The sequence below is a fragment of the Neofelis nebulosa genome, chromosome 8, assembly GCF_028018385.1.
Source record: "Neofelis nebulosa isolate mNeoNeb1 chromosome 8, mNeoNeb1.pri, whole genome shotgun sequence".
NCBI classification, from domain to species: Eukaryota; Metazoa; Chordata; class Mammalia; order Carnivora; family Felidae; genus Neofelis; species Neofelis nebulosa.
The window spans coordinates 49281305-49302232 of NC_080789.1; the positions used below are offsets into that span (position 1 = coordinate 49281305).

Here is a 20928-nt window from a genome sequence, read left to right on the forward strand (position 1 = left end):
CACTTGCGTCAGAGGATAAGCAGTGCTTGGCATTGGACCTGAGTGTTCATGGGGTTTCTTAGGTATGTGGATACACATTTATTTTATCTCTTAAAAAATTTTCAAGTTTATTTATTTTTGAGAGATGGAGTGATTTGGGGGGGGGGGGCGGTGGCAGAAAGAGAAGGAGAGAGAATCCCATGCAGGTTCCACACTGTCAGCACAGAGCCCCATGTGGGGCTCAAACTCACGAACTATGACACCATGACCTGAGCTGAAGTGAGACGCCCAACTGACTGAGTCACCCAGGTGCCCCTGATGGTATACATTTATATGTGGCAAAAGTTAAATCTAAAAATATCCAAGCCTGAATCAAAATATGTGATAACTAGATTATTGTGAATCTCCTGCTTTAGAGCTATACTATCAACACTTTCAATTCCTTAATATTTTAAGGTTGCTTTCATTTTATTTTAAAATTATAGTAATTTTTCTCTCTGTGAGCTTCAAATATTCTGTTGAAACACCTAATTGTTATCTCAAATCACATCACCTATTGCTTCCATGGTTAATCTCTACACATTGGATAAAATGATGATAAAGACCTAGGGACTAGGAAAACCACCAGATGGACAAAGACTGGATCTCTGAATTATTGCATGGAAGGAAGATGCTTGCTAATGTGAACACTTGCCCAGGAACTTTTACAATAGAAAGAAGCAAACTTCTATTGTGTGAAGATTCTACCTTTTAAAACCTTCTCAATCCAGTAACTCAATTGGAATAATTATTCTGATGCTGATACATTTGATTTCTTAGCTCAAATAATAGAACATCTTGCTTCTTGTCTTCCCAAACCAACAATGCAGTAAGAATGACATATTCATAACTATTGAATATATGCCAATTGTTGTTCTAATGAGTTTGGACATACCTCATCTCAATCTCATAAGAATCTTAAATTATAGGATTTTCAAATCCTCATTTACAAGATGCAAAACTGGTAAGATTAAGGCACAGAGAAGGGAAATATTTTGCCTAAGATCAGACAACTGTCAAGTGGCTAAGTTTGGAAACTAGATTATTTTGACTCAAGTTATATTTTCTCCTGTAAATTTTCAACCATGTACCAGTTGCACATCCAAATCACAGGTGTGCCTATGGCAGAGACTGCTTCCTGCTCACTGAAATCCACTTCTTCCTACTGGCACAAGAGCCACACTGTAATTTCCTTCATCCTTTGCACTTAGGTGTGGCCATGTGACTGACTTGTCCTCAACAGAATGAGAGCAAAGGGAAAATTCATGCCCCTTTCAGTCTGGTCCATTTAAAACTTCCCACGTGTGTTCCTCCATGCTAGTTCTCCCTCTGTTAGATGGAAGCAAAAAACAATGAAACCTTAAGGTGTGGAGGAGCCTGCAAGATGGAAAGGGTCTTGGTTACTGAATAAGTGTATGGAGAGGAACCTCCCTAGCAACCTCCCTTTAAACCATTTTGTGAGCAAGAAATGAATTCCTATGTGTTTAATCTGCTGACATTTTGGAATCTGTTTGTTGCTACAGCCTACCTCACCTCAACAGATATAGAGAAAAATACAGTTTCCTGGTCTGTTTTCTGGTCTCCAGACCTCCTGGGTTAGAATCTTTGTGATAAAGCTTAAGTATCTATAATTCTTAAAATTCATTCTCCTGAGTGATTCTGATGTATCTGGTCTTTGACAATTATGTACTTCATTCCACAACTGACCTTTTTCCCCCTTACCTTGCTAAATCCTTTTAGTTGTATATCTTGGGGAAAGGTTTTTCCAATTTCAGTTTTGTCTGAATTTTAAAAGAAGTTATACGCCAACAATTTTTACTGATTCAGAAACAGGTTCACTTATTTTTTGGTATTTTCTTTAAAATTCAATCCATTTGAGCCAGGGAATTTAAGATGTTTCTTCTCATGATCAGTATTTCAGGTCATCTGTTTCCTTCAGTCCTTCCATCTGTCTGTCCATCCATCCATCCACCTACCTACCTATGTTTCTTTCTACCTACCATAGCTAAATAGCTTTCCTCCAAGTATTTTCCTTCAATTTTATTGTATAGATATAGACTATTTGCATTGTACAATTCCCTGCAAATAACATACAGCAATTACAACACAAGAATTCAGTAGCTATTTATGTGTTTTGGTGATTACTTTGAAACTGTAAATGCTCCCTTAAAATTTGGAGATCAGTAAGAGTTCCAGATATGGTAAGGCCTCCCCCAGCTATTTTTGTAGTTTAAAATTGAGATCACATTTGCTTATATTATTATTTTTTATTTTTTTAATTAAAATTCAAGTTAACAGACAGTATAGTCTTGGCCTCAGGAGTAGAAGCCAGTGATTCATCTTGTACTATATGACACCCAGTGCTCATCCTGGAAAGTGCCCTCTTAAATTCCCATCACCCATTCAACCCATCACTCCAGCAACCTCTCCTCCACCCCTCCTCCAGCAACCCTCAATTTGCTCTCTGTATCCAAGAGTCTCTTATGGTTTGTCTTCCTTCCTGTTTTTATCTTATTTTTCCTTGCCTTCCCCTATGTTCATCTGTTGTTTCTCAGATTCCACATATGAGTGAAATCATATGGTATCTGTCTTTCTCTGACTTATTTTGCTTAGCATAATACCTTCTAGTTTCATCCATGTTGTTGTAAATGGCAAGATGTCATTCTTTTTCATTACTAAGTAGTATTCCAGTGTGTGTGTGTGTGTGTGTGTGTGTGTGTGTGTGTGTATGCCATATCTTCTTTGTCTATTCAGAAGTTGATGGACATTTGGGCTCTTTACATAATTTGTCTATTGTTGATAGTACTACTATAAACATTGGGGTGCATTTGCCCCTTCGAATCAGTACTTTTGCATCCTTTGGATAAATTCCTAGTAGTGCAATTGCTGAGTGATAGGGTAGTTCTATTTTTAATTTTTTGAGAAAACTCCATACTGTTTTCCAGGGTGGCTGCATCAGTTTTCATTCCCACCAGCAGTGCAAAAAGCTTCCTCTTTCTCTGCATCCTCACCAACATCTATGGTTTCCTGAGTTATTAATTTTAGCCATTCTGATGGGTGTGAGGTGGTATCTCATTGTGGTTTTGATTTCTATTTCCCTGATAAGTGATGTTGAGCATCTTTTCATGTGTCTGTTAGCCATCTCGATGTCTTCTTTGGAAAAATGTCTATTCATGTCTTCTGCACATTTCGTCACTGGATTATTTGTTTTTTGGGTGTTGAGTTTGGTAAGTTCTTTATAGGTTTTGGATACTAACTCTTTATCAGACATGTCATTTTCAAATATCTTCTTCCATTCCATCAGTTGCCTTTTAGGTTTTTTTTCCTTCTTCTTATTGTTTCCTTCACTGTGCAGAAGCTTTTTATCTTGATGAGGTCCTAATAGTTTATCTTTGCTTTCATTTTCCTTGACTCCAGAGACCTGTCAAGTAAAAATTTGCTGTGGCCAATGTCAAAGAGGTTGCTGCCTGTTTCCTCCAGTAGGATTTTGATGGTTTCCTGTCTCACATTTAGGTCTTTAGTCAATTTTGAATTTGTTTTTGTGTATGGTTTAAGAAAGTAGCCCAGTTTCATTCTAACACATGTTGCTGTCCAGTTCTTCCAGCACCATTTGCTGGAGACTCTTTTTTCCATTGGATACTCTTCCCTGCTTTGTTGAAGATTAGTTGGCCATATATTTGTATCCATTTCTGGGTTCTCTATTCCACTGATCTATGTGTATGTTTTTGTGCCAATACCATCCTGTCTTGATGATTACAGCTTTGTAATACAGCTTAAAGTCCAGAATTGTGATGCCTCCAGCTTTGGTTTTCTTTTCAATATTACTTTGGCTATTCGGGGTCTCTGTGGTTACATAAAAATTTTAGGATTGTTTGTTCTATCTCTGTGAAGAATGCTGATGTTATTTTGATAAGGATTGCATTGAATGTGTAGATTGCTTTGGGTAGTATTGACATTTTAATATTTATTCCTCCAATCCATGAGCATGGAATGTTTTTCCATTTCTTTGTATCTTCTTCAATTTCTTTCATAAGCTTTCTGTAGTTTTCAGAGTGCAGATCTTTTACCTCTTTGGTTAAGTTTATCCTTATATTATTTTATCCTTTATTTAACCTTTTTTTCTGACTGAAATTGACTATGGAAACTCAATGCAGTGATATGTTTGATCTTTTTATCAGATGCCTTGAATATTTGTAATAGGATGATACTTAAGAGGTGGTGTGCATGAAGAAAGCCTTTGCTATATCTAGATTCATTGGTAATTAGTAGAAAGCATCATATAAAGATAACTAATGTTTCATAGTGTGCTTACTGCATGCCAGGTGCCCTTGTAGGGACTTTGCATAAATTAAGTCCTTTAATCCTCAAAATGATCCTATGAGGTTAAATCCTATGTTTATCCTCCTTTCGTAATGAGGGCATCAAGGCATGTAAGCATGAAGAAAGATGCCCAAATTACATGGCAAGTAGGTGGTGTTGGGATATGAATCCATGTAGCCTTTAACCATATCCACACAGCCTATTTTGATAGGTAAGTATAGATTCTATGTGATTTTCCTTTCCTTCCATTCTACAGGTATGTTAGCTTCCTATTGCCTCATAACAAATTACCAGAAATTTTAGTGCTTAAAACAGTATACACTTATTACCTTACTGTTTCCACGGGTCAGGCGTCCAGACTTGGCTTAGCTGGGTCTTTGCTTAGGGTATCACAATACCTATAGTCAAGGTATTGGCCAGGTCATGGGTTTCATCTGAGTTTCAGGTTACTCTTCTGAGCTCACAAAATTGTTGGCATGATTCATTTCTTTATAGCTGTGGGACTTATTCTTGACAGCTTGCTTCTTCAAGGCCCGGAAGAGGATCACTTTGTGACCTCATTGAAGTCCAAAATCCTTTTAAAGGGCCTCCAACTGATTAAGTCAGGTTCACTCAGGGTAATCTCCTTTTTGATGAATTTGCCAACTAATTTGGGATCTTTTCCAAAAAATGTTTATTTTGAGAGAAAGAGTTAACAAGTGTGTGGGCTCATGTGTGGGTGCAAGTGGGGGAGGGGCAGAAAGCGAGAAAGCCGAGAGAGAGAATCCCAAGCAGGCTCCACGTTTATCATGAAGCTCCATGCAGGGCTTGATCTCATGACTGTGGTATCATGACCTGGGCCCAAATCAACAGTCGGACATGTAACGGATTGAGCCACCTAGGCGCCCCTAATTTGGGATCTTAATTACATCTGTAATATCCTTTCACTCTTGCCGTATAATGTAACCTAATCAAAGATGTAACTGAATCGTGCATGTAACACCAAGGGCATAGATCACGGGGGGCCATTTTAGAATTCTGCCTACCACAAAGCCACAATGTCTGATCCCTTCCCCTCTGGATGAAGGAGATGGAGAAGTACTGTCTTACAAGATGATATCTCCATTAGAATCGATTCATCAACCTCAGCTTACAAAAATATCATTTGTTAAAAGTTTTATACATAAAACTTTCCCTCTTTAGCCCCTTTCCAGAAGAATTTTTTGCACACTGAAGAAAGGTGGATGGTGTAAATAAATAACTTTCTTTGAGTTTATTATAAATTTACTTTGACTAGTTTTCCAGGACATTCCTTAAAATAACCTAGTTACTTTTGTCCTATGATCACCCATTGGATAAAAATCAAACTACTTACTGTGGCAAACTAAGATCCCTCCTGCACTAACCAAACCTAACATGTTGCCCTCATCTCGTCTCACTGCCTTCTCATCCCATCATTCTACTCCATGTCCCTCATGCCTCAGATCTCTGCACATGATGTACCTATATATATGGCCAGTTTTATCTGGAGTACCTTTTATATCTTACCCCCCACCCCCCACCAATCTGCTGGTATCTTCTCTGGTTCTTCAAGACCTGACTCTGTTATTATTTCTTTTGTGAAGCTCTCCCCAGTTTCCAAGTAGAAATATAAAAGCTGCAGAAAAAGGATTTGGGTTCTAGGTTTAGCTGGAGGGTAGAATGGGTGATAATACTGATCTGAACCCCTTCTGAAGGGTCCTATCTCATTCTGGATTTAAGTATGTTATAGAAAAAAATACTTTAGAAGAAAATAAAATGGACTTAGGAAATCAAAGCTAATCTAAAAATATACATGTGGACTCTTAACATGTTCTATCACTAAAGAGGTTGAGAAATAAATGTCAAATGTGTTCTCTAATGTCTGGGACTTTGTTCTTTTCTAACACTCCACTAAAAGGAGGCAGAACTCTTTAAAGACTAGGTAAACGTTTAACTCTTGTGTGAATGCAGGGATGCTTTAAACATACCCAGAATAGTGTTGAAAGGACAATGGAATCCATTTTGAGGTAGTTCCACTATCTAACTCAAAACCATTTGAGCATTAAAAAATAATTAGTCATAAACAAGGTTAGTTCATGATTCCATGAATCCATGATGATAGTCAAAATGGGAACAGGTGAAGTTCACAAAAGACATTGTGATGTGAAAGAAGGTTGAACATAATTAGATATGCTTAATTTTTATTGATTTTAAGAGAATGGTGGTATTGACATAGGTGAGTGTTTAGTTTCTTTTATTGGATATATGGTCCTTTATTAAATTTAGATCTTTACTTTTCCTGTATGTAGGCAAGGTAAAGAGAATTACGGGTAATACTAGGAGTTAGGAAAAAGTAAGAAGCATACCAAGAATAAGAAAGGTTGTGAACAGAAGTGTAGGAAAACATGTGTAGAAATCGAGGGTTGAAAGGAGATAGATTCGCCACATACCTAGAGTAAACTCAGTCTTTCATCTTCTAGGAAACAAAGCCTCTTGGATGATTGGACTAATTATCAAGAGATACTAACAAGCATAAGTTGATCATAATGCTAACAAATCATGCCAGAATTGTTTATAATAACGAAAGGAAAACAGTATGTCTTGTGGGCCAAGTAAACCTTTAAGAACGTATCATTTCAGGAAAACATGACAGATTGCCAGAAACCAAAACTGTGTGAAAGATGTGGTCTTGGAAAGACCCACTGACAAGTACCCTGTGACTCTAGAAAGGAAAGAGGTAGGCAGGGAAGGCAAAAAAAAATGGCTACTGGATTAAGTTTAAATCACTCTGGAAATTTCAACCAGGGCCCAGGATTAATTAATTGATAATAGCCTGGAAACTGTAACATTTGTTGTCTGGGACAATATTTCTTTCCCTGTTGGTTAAAGGTGCCTTGACACTAGAAGGTCTAGACTAAGAAATATGAATAGGTGAGCCAGTAATTTTTAATATGCTAAATGAGTATACAACAGTAACTATCATTGTAACAATCTGTATTCTACTTTTCTGTTAATCTACTTGTCTGCTCCTAATGTACAATATTGTTTATGTATGTATACTTTTAATATATTATCATCTGCCTACCTTTTTCTCACCCTTTTTCCATTCTTGTCAGATATAAGTGTAAGGGTCATAGGCTATTTTTAAACTGCTATATTGATGTATGACTGTCCAAAAAAGTGTAGATATTTAATGTATACAAATTGATGTGTTTGGAGGTAAGTGTACACCTGTGGAACCATTGCCCCAATCAGTGCTATAAACTTATACATGATCTCCAAAAGTTTCCCCCTGCCTCCTTTGTTTTGTTGTGGGCTTGGGGTCTATTTTGATCACTGATGTATCCAAGAACCCAAGACAATACTTGTCACATAGTAGATGCTCACAAAATATTGAGTGAGTAAGTAATGGTCTCTCAAAGGTTCTTGTCTTTGTAAGTTGTATGTTTAAGGTTTTTGAATCATTTAAGAAAAGTCAACTCATTAGACTTGTAACTACATTGAAATTTTAACCAGCATCTTGCTGTTTGAGCCTAACACAGGTTGAAGGACATTTCCAAAGAGAGGGAGGGTATAAGTGGAGAATGGGTCCGTGTGCGTGTGTATCTGTGCCACATGCTGTTTTATGGCTAATCTGGCAGGTAGGATTATGTGCTAGCATAGACTTTTTGAGAGGGCAAGCCCTCTATGAAATGGATGCCTATAAAATTCCATTTTCTGGAGTTTTTATCCAGATGGATTTCAAGAGGGAGACAAAGCTCTTTACCCTTGGAGGGTGGGTCCAGGTATTATTTTCTCCTTTTTTCTTTCTTTCTTTTTTTTTTGGCTGAGAAAACTGAAACTTATATACAAGTTAGGTGTGACAGGGAGAATATTTTTGGAATCTCTCCAGATGCATCTTTCTTTGTCGGTGAATTAGCTTCTCTCTCTGCAACCTGTCTGCTGCTATGCCTTTAGAAAAAGAGACTTACAAGATACTACCTCAGAAAATATATAAAAAGATGGTATGCAAAGAAGATATAAAAAGAAGTTCCTTATAGGTAATGGGATGTTTTCTCTTCCAATCTGTAGCTGCTAAGCAAGAAAGGAAAAGTCAGGGACTCAGGTTTTCAGTATATGCATCCTGCTCAGAAGGTTCAAAGAAGACTCCAATTTTTCCCCTTATCACTGCTTGAAATTCTGGCAAAGGCTCTTTGCCAACATACGAAGTGATAGAATAACCGTGGTGTTGGCAAGTAGCTAGATGGATGAGGCAGAACTTTGACTCCTGGGGTTCTAGGTCCTTTAGGCCTCAATGAGTGGATGTGTTGGTGCTTAGAAGACCAGAGAATTGGCAGAGGCCCGAGGATGCACAGAGAGCTGTAGTGGGAGAAGATATCCCAGAGGCAAATGGTCAGGACCAGATATGTGCCAGGAAAATATTCAAAAGCCCCATCTAGACCCAGTGACCCATCAGCTGGGAGGGGCCAAACTGTTCACTGAGGATCTAGAGGGCTTTGTCATGCCTTGACCTTGCTGCCATGTGATCACATCAGCCCCCTCCTCCCCATTTTGGAAAGAGCAGAGGAAGAAAGGGGAAGTTGGAAAGAGAAGAACCCATTTAAAAAAGAAGAGACACTAATACCTAATATTGGCAACCCTAAAAGGGTGCTTTCCATCCCCCAGTACCCAGTGAGGTGATGTTAATGAAGATGTGTAAATCTATGAAAGAAAATAAAGGAGCTGCATATTCTTCATACGTCTAGGTAGTATTTGGAGTTTCCAGCCCTGCTACTTGAGGGACATATTGAAGCCTACCTAGGTGTGAGGGGTGTAACTTCAGTCTCAGTCTGGATCCTTAGGACAAGATTCTATCCAGTTAGATCCAGTATTTAACATTTTGTTCTTGGATGTAAGCAAAACCTTGCTGCCCTACAAACAGTTGCTACATATAAACTAACTCAGTCTTGGAAAGTCCCCAAAACAATAGAATTCTGTAAGCATTGGAGCAAAGGTGGCATTCAAGCTGGAGAAAGGAAGAAATCCATCTGACCTGAGTTCAGGAAAGGAGGAATGTGATCTGGGATCCTGAGGGGCACATGGGCAGACAAAGGAGTGATGGGAGTTGGGAAAGTGAACTCTGTTAAGCTCATGGTTGGTTTTTTTTTTTTTTTTTCCCTCGGTGTCATTTCCAATATGGACTCACAGAAGTTAGATGCTTAAAGCAAAAGAATAGGATTAATTTCCGTGGGCTCACACTGAGGTCCTGGGTCAACCAAAATGTGATGAAGGCAAGTTTTGTTTTTGAAAACTCCACTCAACTGCATTAAAGAAGAATTTGGCTCTTAAAGGTATCACAGCAGTAAGAACAGTCAGAATTGGCAGATTCAAAAGATGATTTTCATGTATCAGTTAGAGCCAGGGCTCAACAGCTCTCATATCTACAGAAGAAAACTTAACCTTATGACTGAAGGTGATAAAGTAGAAATGAAATAATGAGCTCGCTTAACAATAAAAAAAGACTTTAGTATTTTTTAGACAATGCATTTTGGGACTACTCTGAAAAAGTAAAAAAGCAACATTGCAATGATCTCAAATATGTGAGAACAGCATAAATAAGTATTCCAAATAACGCACGCCATCCTTCCTGACCCTGAGCCCTTATATCGAGAATACTTACACAGTTTTTGGCTAAATTGTCAAGGTAATTGTCTCAGCTCTGTAGTTTACTTTTACCTTTTTAGAGCGATTTGAAAGCATCAAGGGAGGAAGACGTGGTACACTGGCATTTCCAGCTATACAAGTGCAGTATTAGTCACAATCATCCTCAGACCAACATGGATGGTTTGGGATATAGAAATATCCTATTGATTCCAACTAACATAAACAGTTTCTCTCAAAATTCCTCATCTATGAAATGAACACTAGGTATTTTTATGCACCGTGGAGGAAATGACCTGAGTACAAAGACCCACGTAAGGTGCCGTGTCATGCAGAGGTTAGAGATAGACCAGTTGGGTCCAAGTCCAAGCCTCCTATCACCTGCCCATTCAAACTGTTTCAGCAAAAACTATTGGCAGAATTGAAATAACTTTTAAACCATTAAAATTAAAACCATTCACCTTTTCCATGTATGTATCAGTCAAAGAAAAAAAGGGGTGGGGCTTAGGTGAGAAAGGAAGTAGAAATAAGAGAGCTGGGGGAATGATGGTAAGAGGAATAGGAAAATTTAAATTTTACTCCAAGTAATTTCTAACTTCAAGATTAAAATACCATGCATACGTAAGGAGATTTCATCAGCCTAACATCAGTAAGATGAACACTCATTTTGATTCAGTTCTCCAGTTCAGGGCTGGGCTGGTGCCTGTGTATATGGACTCTCTCTCCATTCCCTCTGCACCCCACAGTGTGCATCTACTGGTCAGAGTGATTTAGAGACATGTTCATTGGTCCATACACAAACTGAACTCAAAGACCTTGGCCTCATTGATTCTGGACTAGTTCATCCCTCGTTTTCTAGATTGGATTGCATTAGCCAGCCAATGTTTTTCTTAAACATCACCAGGAGAGAAAACATCACAATTTATTACTTCCAACCTATTTCAGTGTTGAATGGAGTGCTTAATCTAAATCAATAATGTAATTAATAAATGGATGTAGGTGAGCACTTTTGAGAACAAGGTTGAGAATTTCATTCTTAACAAAAAAATAAATTTTTCCTCTTAATCTCGTCCTGGCCTCAGGACTTATTGTTTTCCCAATAAGTTTATTTCTGGAAGTAGCTAAAGAGAGATTTCAAACCACAAAATCAGAGAATCTCAGAAGCCAGTGTGCTTTGTTTGCCCTATTTCTTAATGTCTTATGCCCTCTGGTGGTAAAATCTGGGGACTTGCTGTGTTTTCACTTGAATTCTTCTATATATATATATATATATATATATATATATATATATATATATATATATACAATATTTTTCTATGTATATTTTTTACCTTTTCATAAAGGAAAATGTTTTTAACATTTTTATTTTGAGAAAAAAGTATCCTTTTATTTTGAGAGGGTGTTAAGTTGTCCCTTTAAAACAAAACTTTGGGGGCACCTGGGTGGCTCAGATGTTTAAGCATCTGACTTTGGCTCACGTCATGATCTCACAGTTCATGAGTTTGAGGCCTGCATCTTCAGGCTCTGTGCTGACAGCTGGGAGGCTGAAGCCTGCTTCCCATTCTGTGTCTTCCTCTCTACCCCTCCCCTGCTCGCACTCTGTCTCTCTGGCTCTCAAAAATAAATAAACATTAAGAAAAATTAAAAGATAAAAAAATAGAAGCAAAATTTTGTAACCTGAGATGGAAGGAGGTTGGAATGGTTTTTCTTTCTTTTTAATATACATTTTTTCAATTTTTCCTTTGAAATAGTTTCAGATTAACAAAAAATTACAATTGTATAAAATATAGTATAAAAGTTCCATAACCTTTTATTCGGCTTCCCTAAATATTAACATTCTACTTAAATACAGCACAGTTTTCAAAATTAAGAAATTAACGCCATTCCGAAAGGCAAGAACTGCAACTTTACCAATGTCAATGTCTTGAAGTTGTCTGTGTGCTCCTTACCAGTGCTCCTACCTTCCTCCTCTTTGAGGAATATACTAACTTGATTATTTTATAATTTTCTGGCTATTTATTTTTGCTTTTACTACATATTCATATATTGCTAAGTAATAAGTAACTCAGATTTGTTTCTTCTTGGGTGTTATAAAAATGATATTATACTGTGCGTGGCCCTCAGAGACCTGTGGTTTTCATTTAACATTATACACCTACGATTCATCTCTCATAAAGTATGCAGCTGTATTTCCTTCACTTGTGCTCATATATAAATTCTATGATGTGATTTGACAAAAGCTGACTTATCTATTTTCTCTTGATGGATATTTGGGTTGCTTTTGTCTGTTTTGTTTTATTGCAACTAAGAACAATGCAGGATCGTTCTTACATAGATCAACATCAGGAATGCAATATTTTGGGTAACCACTTAAATAGACCATAATGCCATGTTAAGATCTTGGGAGGGGGAAAGCTGATAGGTTAATAAATTATATTAATCTTTTTGTCAAAAGAAAAAAAAATTGCTAGTGAAATTCCTTACACTGACTAGATGAGAGAAGGAAAACAAACAAAAAAGTTCATACCTCATTCTCCTCCTCTTTGTCTACTGTGGCAGCTGTATCACTAATTATAGGGAACTGAGTGGGAGTCTGACAAGGACTGACTGATGGGTGATAGCACTGGACTGGACCAGCAAGCCACATAGATTTAAAAGAGAGTGAGTTTCACTGCATTTTACAGACTTCATACGCACAGAAAACTACACAAGATTTTTGGCTATAAAATTCACAAACGCTCAGTTCTGGTCCACCTTCCAATTTGCTTCCATGGTGCAACCCGTGTGATCTTACAGAAATAAAAATAGTTAAATGTCATCCCCCTTCTTTAAATCTTTCAGTGGGTTCCCCTGGGTCTCTGAATAAAGGCAGAACTTCACATGGCCCCTCCTTCAGTCTCCAGGTGCAGTTCCATGCCATGCTTTCCCACACTGACACTCTAGCCATAATGAATACCTGCAGTATTTCGTCCCCCTGCATCCCATCCAGACAGCATCTTCTCCAGGAGGCCTGTCCGAATCCCTGCCATATATACCCCTTGCATGCCTTCTGGAGGGACTTGTTCTAACCTTCATTACATTCCATTTTATCCCTGAACTGTCATTAAACTCTTGAGGGTACAGACTAATGTTAGATTCTCGATCCTAGTGCCATGCTTTACATAGTAGGTACTTCATATGTTTGTTGACTGAGTGAATGAATAGATATTATTTTCTTACCTTTTTTGGCTTCTTGGCATACTCATCTCTCCTATAGGATATTTTTTTCTTCCTGCAGGGGAAATGACTTTCCTATATCCTCAGGATTGTCACCACCATGAGCTGTGGATGGTCATAAACTTTTCAAACTTTCAAGAGAAACCTCAAATAAGTGACCTGAGATGTTTTTTTAAGAAAATAATCACCTGACCTATTATTTCCACTTTCTTTTCTGTATGAGAATGATTTGTAGCTGTCATTGGGATGAATAATCCCTGGCCTTTTATAAAATGCAAACCCAAAAATGTTCTTTGAAATCTGATCATGCCGTTTCTCAAAGGCATCACTTTCTGTCAAAACCCTGGTCCAATCCTGGCAATTGATATTTTACAAGTATCAGATGTATTCTCTGAACTGTTTTTCTTTACCTTTGCCAGTGGTAAGAGCCAGTTTTTATTGAGTTCCATCTATGTGTCAGAAATTCTTCTGAATACATGGCATATGGATTACTTTACGCAGCAGATTTAATTTTTTGCCATTTTACAGATGAAGAAGCTGAGGAATACAGAGACTAAGTATCTTGGCCAATAGTAATAAAAGGAATGGAACTTATATTTTCAGGGGAGCCAAATCCAGAGTTTATATTCTAAAATTGCAATAGACCAATTTCTTCATCAATAATTCACCCTACCATACCTCCTGGACTATGTAATATTGTTTGTATGCCATGTACATGTGTATTGTTATCTTCCCAATAAGGTCTTAAGATCTTTCTTTAGAGGGAATGTCTTATCTCTTTAGCCTCCACAATATGTAGTATAGTGCTAGACACATTTCATAAATACATGCTCAGTTGCTTTGCAAAATTTAAATTCTCCCCTAGTCTTAGGAAACTGTATATAGGGTTTTAATAAGTTAAAATAAAGTACCATATTTTAAAAATCTCTAAATTTGTTGATCTAAGAAATGAATTTATGATATTTTTTATAATGCAATAAGAACTCAAGAAGGGGAGGAGATCCTCATGACATCACCTATCTACTGTCTCTCTTCTCTATCGGGCCTCTAGATGGATATAATGGTGTTTTGATGATATTAATGAAACTGAGTGACTTTTGACTTATTTTCTTTGTATCAACTGATTAATAAGCATAATTTAACTCATTATCTTTCATAGCTTCCTCTCCTGAGGGCAATGGCTGTTCTCTGAAGGAGTAGGAAGCTTGTTGTTATTGTATGAGGGTGTAACTGAATTCTTTTTCATTCCCAAGGTCACCCCCAACTAAGCTTGTGTACTCTAACTCTAGTAATGATGTGTGTCTTTGTCACCTGGAATGCCACCCAATGCCTGAGAGATTAAACTATTCCCGGATGCCACAGTGAATGGGGTTTGGGGAGGGCATTGTGGAACCAACCGTCAACTCCAAGGAAATAATAACTTTTCATTACCAAGACCCTCTTTCCTTCATGCAGAAAGACCCAGCAGGCTACCAGACTTGCCTGTACATGTCTGAATTTACTGAATGTATGTTTACAAAACATATCTGGTAAGTTACAATTCCATTAGTATTCTCTCAAACCAATGTAAAACTAAAGAAAGCAGAAGAATAAATAATCGTATATATTAAATTACTGCCTGGGTGGCTCAGTCGGTTAAGCGTCCGACTTCGGCTCAGGTCATGATCTCACGGTTAGTGAGTTCAAGCCCTGCGTCAGGCTCTGTGCTGACAGCTCAGAGCCTGGAGCCTGCTTCAGATTCTGTGTCTCCCTCTCTCTCTGACCCTCCCCTGTTCATGCTCTCTCTGTCTCAAAAAAAAGTAAATAAACATTAAAAAAAAAATTTAAAAAAAAAAAGAATGTCTTGCCAGAACTTTTGTCATATTATTTTTTTATTAATAAGTAATTCTTGTTCTAATCATTTTGGATTACAAAAACACATGTTCATGGTCGAACTATTGGAAATCAGAAATGTATAAGTGTTTACGAATTCATAATCTCTTCACTCAAAGATACTGTTAATATTTTGGTATATTTCCTTTCTCTAGATAGGTGGATAAATAGATTTGTAAGATAGAAACATAACTGACAAATATCTATAGATATAGATATAAATTTCCACTGACTCAACCTTATTTCATGGACATTTTTCCCCAATGACCGTTTTAAAAAAGCTTCAAAATGTCTATTGATAACTATATAATGTTCTATTTAATATGACATTGCTGGATACTTTGATGCTTTCACTGAATTGAACACCAGTTTGTGCTTCCAAATCTTGATAAGAGAGGAAAGTCAGTCAGGAGCTACATAAACAGAGAGGGAGGTTTTCTAAAGGAACAAAGCAGCCTTCATCTGCCCAATAAAATCCTGGAACTAAAACATAAAGAAAAAGAAGTTCTTGTTTTGAAAGAGGCCCTAGAACTCAGATGCTTACCTGAGATTTATCAAAGCAATTCAAGTCCAGTGGAGCTCTGTTCATGTCTAAAATCTCTCACTGCTGTGCAAGGGTAGGAAAGTGACAAAAACACATCTGTATCAGATTTACAGCAACTTCATTTTCTTAAGCTAAGTGGCATATGTCACAAATAAAACCTTACACACGGCTTTGGCTGCTCCTGGTCGTTACCAGCTGGTGGGAGGACATTAGGGAACAAAAATTGTAGATAAAATCAAGGGACGTTCTCTGAACCTTAGAATAGGCACAGCCATATTACCTCTCCTCTACGCAGACAATCTACCTTGTCTGTTACTGTGTGAAGTAAACACCTGCTTTGAGGTATATTTACCCGGAAAAAAACTGGTGACTAATTTGTCAGCTGAAAGATCACAGACTGAAAGGAATGAGATTAGTCCTAAAAGAAATTAGGCTGAGGGATGTAGCACAAAAAACAAAACACTTCAGTATTGTGTACAATGAAGCATACAAGGCTTTTATAGCTCAGAAGTGCAAATTAAAATATATACTGTTTTATACCTGTTAAACTGAAAGGTTTAAAATGAATGTGGCCAAGGATGTGGGGCAATGGAAACTCTCACACGGTGCTGGAAAAGCACAGGGCAGTTATGTACTCTCTCATAAAGCTGAAAGTATATATGCCTTTAAATGGAGCTTCGGGAAAGCCAGAGAAAAATTAGGGTGTTTTTTGTCATTTTTAAAAACATACTGAGATATAAAAGGTGATGAAACTTCAGGGTTAAATGTCTTGCACCCTCACTAAGGCTCAGGAGAAAGAACATGGTGTGCTGGTGTGCAAGGACCAAGCAGTGGGAGCATCTTTCTCAGGCACAGGTAACGTGGGGTGCATTGTCTAGAGAGACTTTAAAAACAGAAAGATAACCAACTAAAAGTCATTCTGCTTCCTTATTATCACCCTACGCTAACATTTCTAAACAATATTCCTCCCTGAATCAAAGTCTTTTGTCTAATTTCTTTAACAATTATTGTGGTAATTGTATATTTTTGAACTACCTCATCCTTTCATTATCATTGTTTTCTATGGAAGTCAGTTCAGAGAACTTTCAGTGATTCAGTCAATCACTAATACTCATGGACTCAGCTACATAGTACCTCAGGGGATAATGGGATTGGAGGGAAATGTTCTAAAATGGTATATTATACCAAGCTGGTAGATAAAGGGAAGGAGTCAGTAGAATGGGAGAGATCAAAGAGAAGGGGTGATATATAATTCATCAAAGTCTGTAGGCTTTTGTAGTTGTGGTTCCCTTTGGTGACTCTGGGCCTGACCGTGACTGTGCTTGAAGAATGGGACAATAACACTTGTGAGGCAAACAGAGACATGTAAAGTGCTTGCACACAGAGGCTCGCTCCCTTTTGGCCCTTGGGGGGGGACCCTGTAATCACTCACGGATGTTCTAGATGATGAGTGACACATGGACTAGCCACTTTTGTTACCCAGCTGACATTAGGCTGATTTCCAGACATGTAAGTCTATTCTAGACCATTCTGTCCCAGGCAAGCCTCCAGCTGGTCATGTGAGTGAATACAGCTATAATTAGCCACACTGGCCCACGCGAGCAGAAACATCCAGCTTACCTTTAGATTTGTGAGCAATGCTGTATGATTGTTGTCTTAAGCCACCAAGTTTTGAGGTGATTTGTGACACAGCAGTTATAACGTCCTCGAGTAGATGAGTAAGGATGTCGTAGAAGGCAGAGGAAGAAGAGACAGATTGATCTTGGATATAAGATAATATATATCTATCTACGTTCAAATCCCACCCCCCACCCAAACACAAACACTCCTTCTCCCGCTTCCCCTCAGGGTGAGGAAAAAGAATGTAGGCTCTGAGCTGCAACTGTCTAAATTTAAATCCTGGCTTTGTTCCTTGTTGGCTGGGTGGTGTTGGGCACACATCTTATTCACCTGTAAAATAGAGATGATGGTATTTACTTCACCAAGTTGTTGAAAAGATTAAGTGATGTATCATATTACCATGTGGATCACAATAAATGATCATAATAAATGTTTTAAATGTTAGCTAAGTAGGTACCTGAGTGAAGATATAGCATAAATTTGAGGTGAAATGATAGGAAAGGTTGAGAAAATATGTATCAGGTGACATCAAAATTTTTAGGAATACGGGATGTAAGATAACTTCAGAAAGTAAAAGAACAGTAAGAATCTGAGGATAAAGAAAATGAATAGTAGTGAAAATTTTAAGAAGGTAATTATGGAAGAATTTCAAAAAATGGTTGAGTGTCAGCGATAGTCTAATTGGAGTTAAAAAGAACAAATGCATCGAAGACACACTCGGTACAGTTCTGATTTTCTGCAACCGTGCTCGGTAGCTCAGGAGTAGAATTAGCGAGAACAAGTAATGGGATCGTTGGGTGGCACATAAGCAAAGAAATGGGATCATGGGAGCTAATACTAGAGATAGTTGGCCATATAGCCTAAGTTGACCTGGAAGCAAGAGAGATCATAAAGGAACTGACTGAGAGAACAGAATGGGGTCAAAGGGCAAGGAGTAGGAGTCATATAGACCTACTTGAAAGCTGGAAGCTGCAGGGGTGTCTGGGTGGCACTGTGAGTGCAGGGCCTGACTCGGGGCTCGAACCTGTGAACCGCAAGATCATGACCTGAGCTGAAACCAAGAGTCAGACACTTAACTGAGCCACCCAGGCACCCTAGAATCAATACATTTTAAAGCTAGGAAAGGTTTCAGAGAATACCTCATCCAATTTTCTCATTTTGCTGATGAGAAAATTGAAACCCAGAGACATTTAGTGACAGAACTGAGTGACTAGGATCCTGTCTGCCTTTGTCATTTGTTTGTTTGTTTGCTTGTTTGTTTTTTCCTGTGTCACATGTATGTCCAGAGAGGAAGTCAGGTTCCTCAGGACAAGGACTTCTTTGAATCTGTAGCATTTACATGTTGGAATTCTCAAATACTCTCCCCAGTAACAAGATGCTTTACCAAACTACATGAGACAGCAGGAAGAGGAATAAATTCTTGTGAACAGATTTTACAATTTAAAAAATCATTGTTTTTCAAACTCTTAGATGTATAAAATTTTCCAAACAAAAGGTATTTGAAAGGTTTTGTTTGTTATATAAGATATTCAGGTGTTTCCATCTTTAAAAAAAATTAAATCCAAGTTAGTTAGCATATAGTATAATAATGATTTCAGGAGTAGAACCCAGTGAATCATCAGTTACATATAACACCCAGTTCTCATCCCAAGTGCCCTCCTTAATGCCCATCATCCATTTAGCCCATCCCCCCACCTAACACCCCCCAGCAACCCTTAGTCTGTTCTCTGTATTTTAAGAATCTCTTATGGTTTGCCTTTCTCTCTGTTTTTATCTTATTTTTCCTTCCTTTTCCCTATATTCATCTGTTTTGTTTCTTAAATTCCACATGAGTGAAATTATATATTTAATCTTTCTTTGACTGATATTTCACTTAGCATAATACATTCTAGTTCTTCTGTCTTTGTTATTGCAAGCAAAAGGAAGTTAATCAGCCTTAGTTTTGTTCCTTTAATTTACTGCTACCGTCTTTAGGATGTATGTGGACCAATTCAGTCCAGTGTAGGTTACAGATACTTGTTTGAATCCCAGCAGAGGAAACTTCTCCCATCCAACCCTTTTGCCAATTAACTGGAAGAAGCTTACCTTTGGGGTTACTGATTTTAATTTCATTGTGGAAAAAAGAGCATCAGAGTCAATTTAATAAACAAAAATCTTTATGCAATTCAACCTAATTTGATAGTATGGATTGGGGAAAAAAGTGGGGAAAAAACAAAAGTAAATATAAAACTTGGGAGTTAAACCAATATTGTTGCCAGAAATTAATAATTTCTTCAGTTTCGAATTTTAATTCCAAAAAAAAAAAATCAGTCTATTACCCAAGATTATTCCTTGCCTGTAATATGTGATTTGTCATTCATTACCTTGAACAACTTATTCTCTGAACCCATTTGAAAACTGAGTACGGAGCCTGCCATTTTCGTTCCAAGTCTACCTGTGACCATGTTAAGCACGGTCACAACATAGTTTAATCAAAGCTCACTGTGAACACTATCACAATTTAATCAACACTCTACGTGATCATTTCAAGGTGGTAGCTCTGAAATTTCAGGACAAGCTTGTGAGCATCCTGAACTAGAAAAACGCTTCTAGTAATTCTTCCCTTGAGCTTAGTTGGGGCATTCCAGACATGCAGCCATCCTTCCCACTCTCCACTTCACCTTCCTCCTTCCCCTTCCTCCCTTACAACAGAGAAATGACAACCGCCACCCACTTTCAGTCAGTTCTCCTAATTCCACCCACAGCAGTCCAAAACATAAAGAAAACACACGTATTTGTTTAAATACATAACTTGCAGACAGCATTTTCACAGAAAAAAATATTCTCACCCTCTTGGTGCTAGTCCTCTGTGTATTTTTCTTCCAGACTTATTCTTCCCCAAATGACTACAGTTTTTGCTGGCATTTCTCTGAAAGTATATTCAAGACCTCGTTAAGACTCAGAAGGGCTCCCTGAATTTGCAGGCAGCTTCCTGTGGGGCTGACGTTTTTCAGAATGCAAGCCTGGTGTGCAGAAGGTGGGCAAGGTGTTTGAAAAAACAGGAAGCACCTGTAAATGTGTGACTTTATTCCTGGAAGCAGAAGGCTCCCTCTGAAATGGTTGTAGATGCTTCCTGCTGTTTCACCTATGAGCACTTTTTCAAAGCCTTTAAGTACTTTAAAGACCAAGAATGGGCTTCCAAATGGCAAGATTATTTACAAAGTCTGGTGTATCCCTGGGCATGGTGGAAATCCATAGCTTTTTAATTTTTTTTCCCACGCAGCTTTCTCCTTTTGCTGGGGATATTGATATGCATGTAAATTCAAGTAGGCTTTTAAAAATTATTGTTATTGTGGTAAAAACATAATATGATATCTGCCCTCTTAATACATTTTTAAATGTAGTGTATAGTATTGTTAATTATAGACTGGATGGAGAATAGTAGATCTCTAGAACTGTTTCATTTTGCGTGACTGAAACTTTAGGCCCATTTAACAGCAACTCCCAGTTTCCCCTCACCAGCCCCCCGGCAACCAGCATTCTACTTTCTGCTTCAATGAGTTTGACTGTTTTAGATAACTCATTTAAGTGGAATCATGAAATATTTGTCCTTCTGTGACTGGCTTATTTCACTTAGTATAATGTCTTCAATGTTCCTCCATATAGTAGCATATGACAGGATTTCTTTCTTTTTTATGGCTAAGATTCCATTATGCATA

The 20928-nt window shown here is 37.8% G+C and overlaps 1 long non-coding RNA gene across 1 annotated transcript; it reads right to left on the reverse strand.

Moving 5' to 3' along the window:
- Positions 1 to 16184: 16184 nt before the first annotated feature.
- LOC131519245 (uncharacterized) lies at positions 16185 to 20208 on the reverse strand. The gene is made up of 3 exons (XR_009265553.1): positions 20059 to 20208; positions 18186 to 18254; positions 16185 to 17560 (listed from the first exon to the last, which is right to left on the reverse strand). It is a non-coding gene; the product is annotated as an uncharacterized LOC131519245 (long non-coding RNA).
- Between the last annotated feature and the right edge of the window lie 720 nt (positions 20209 to 20928).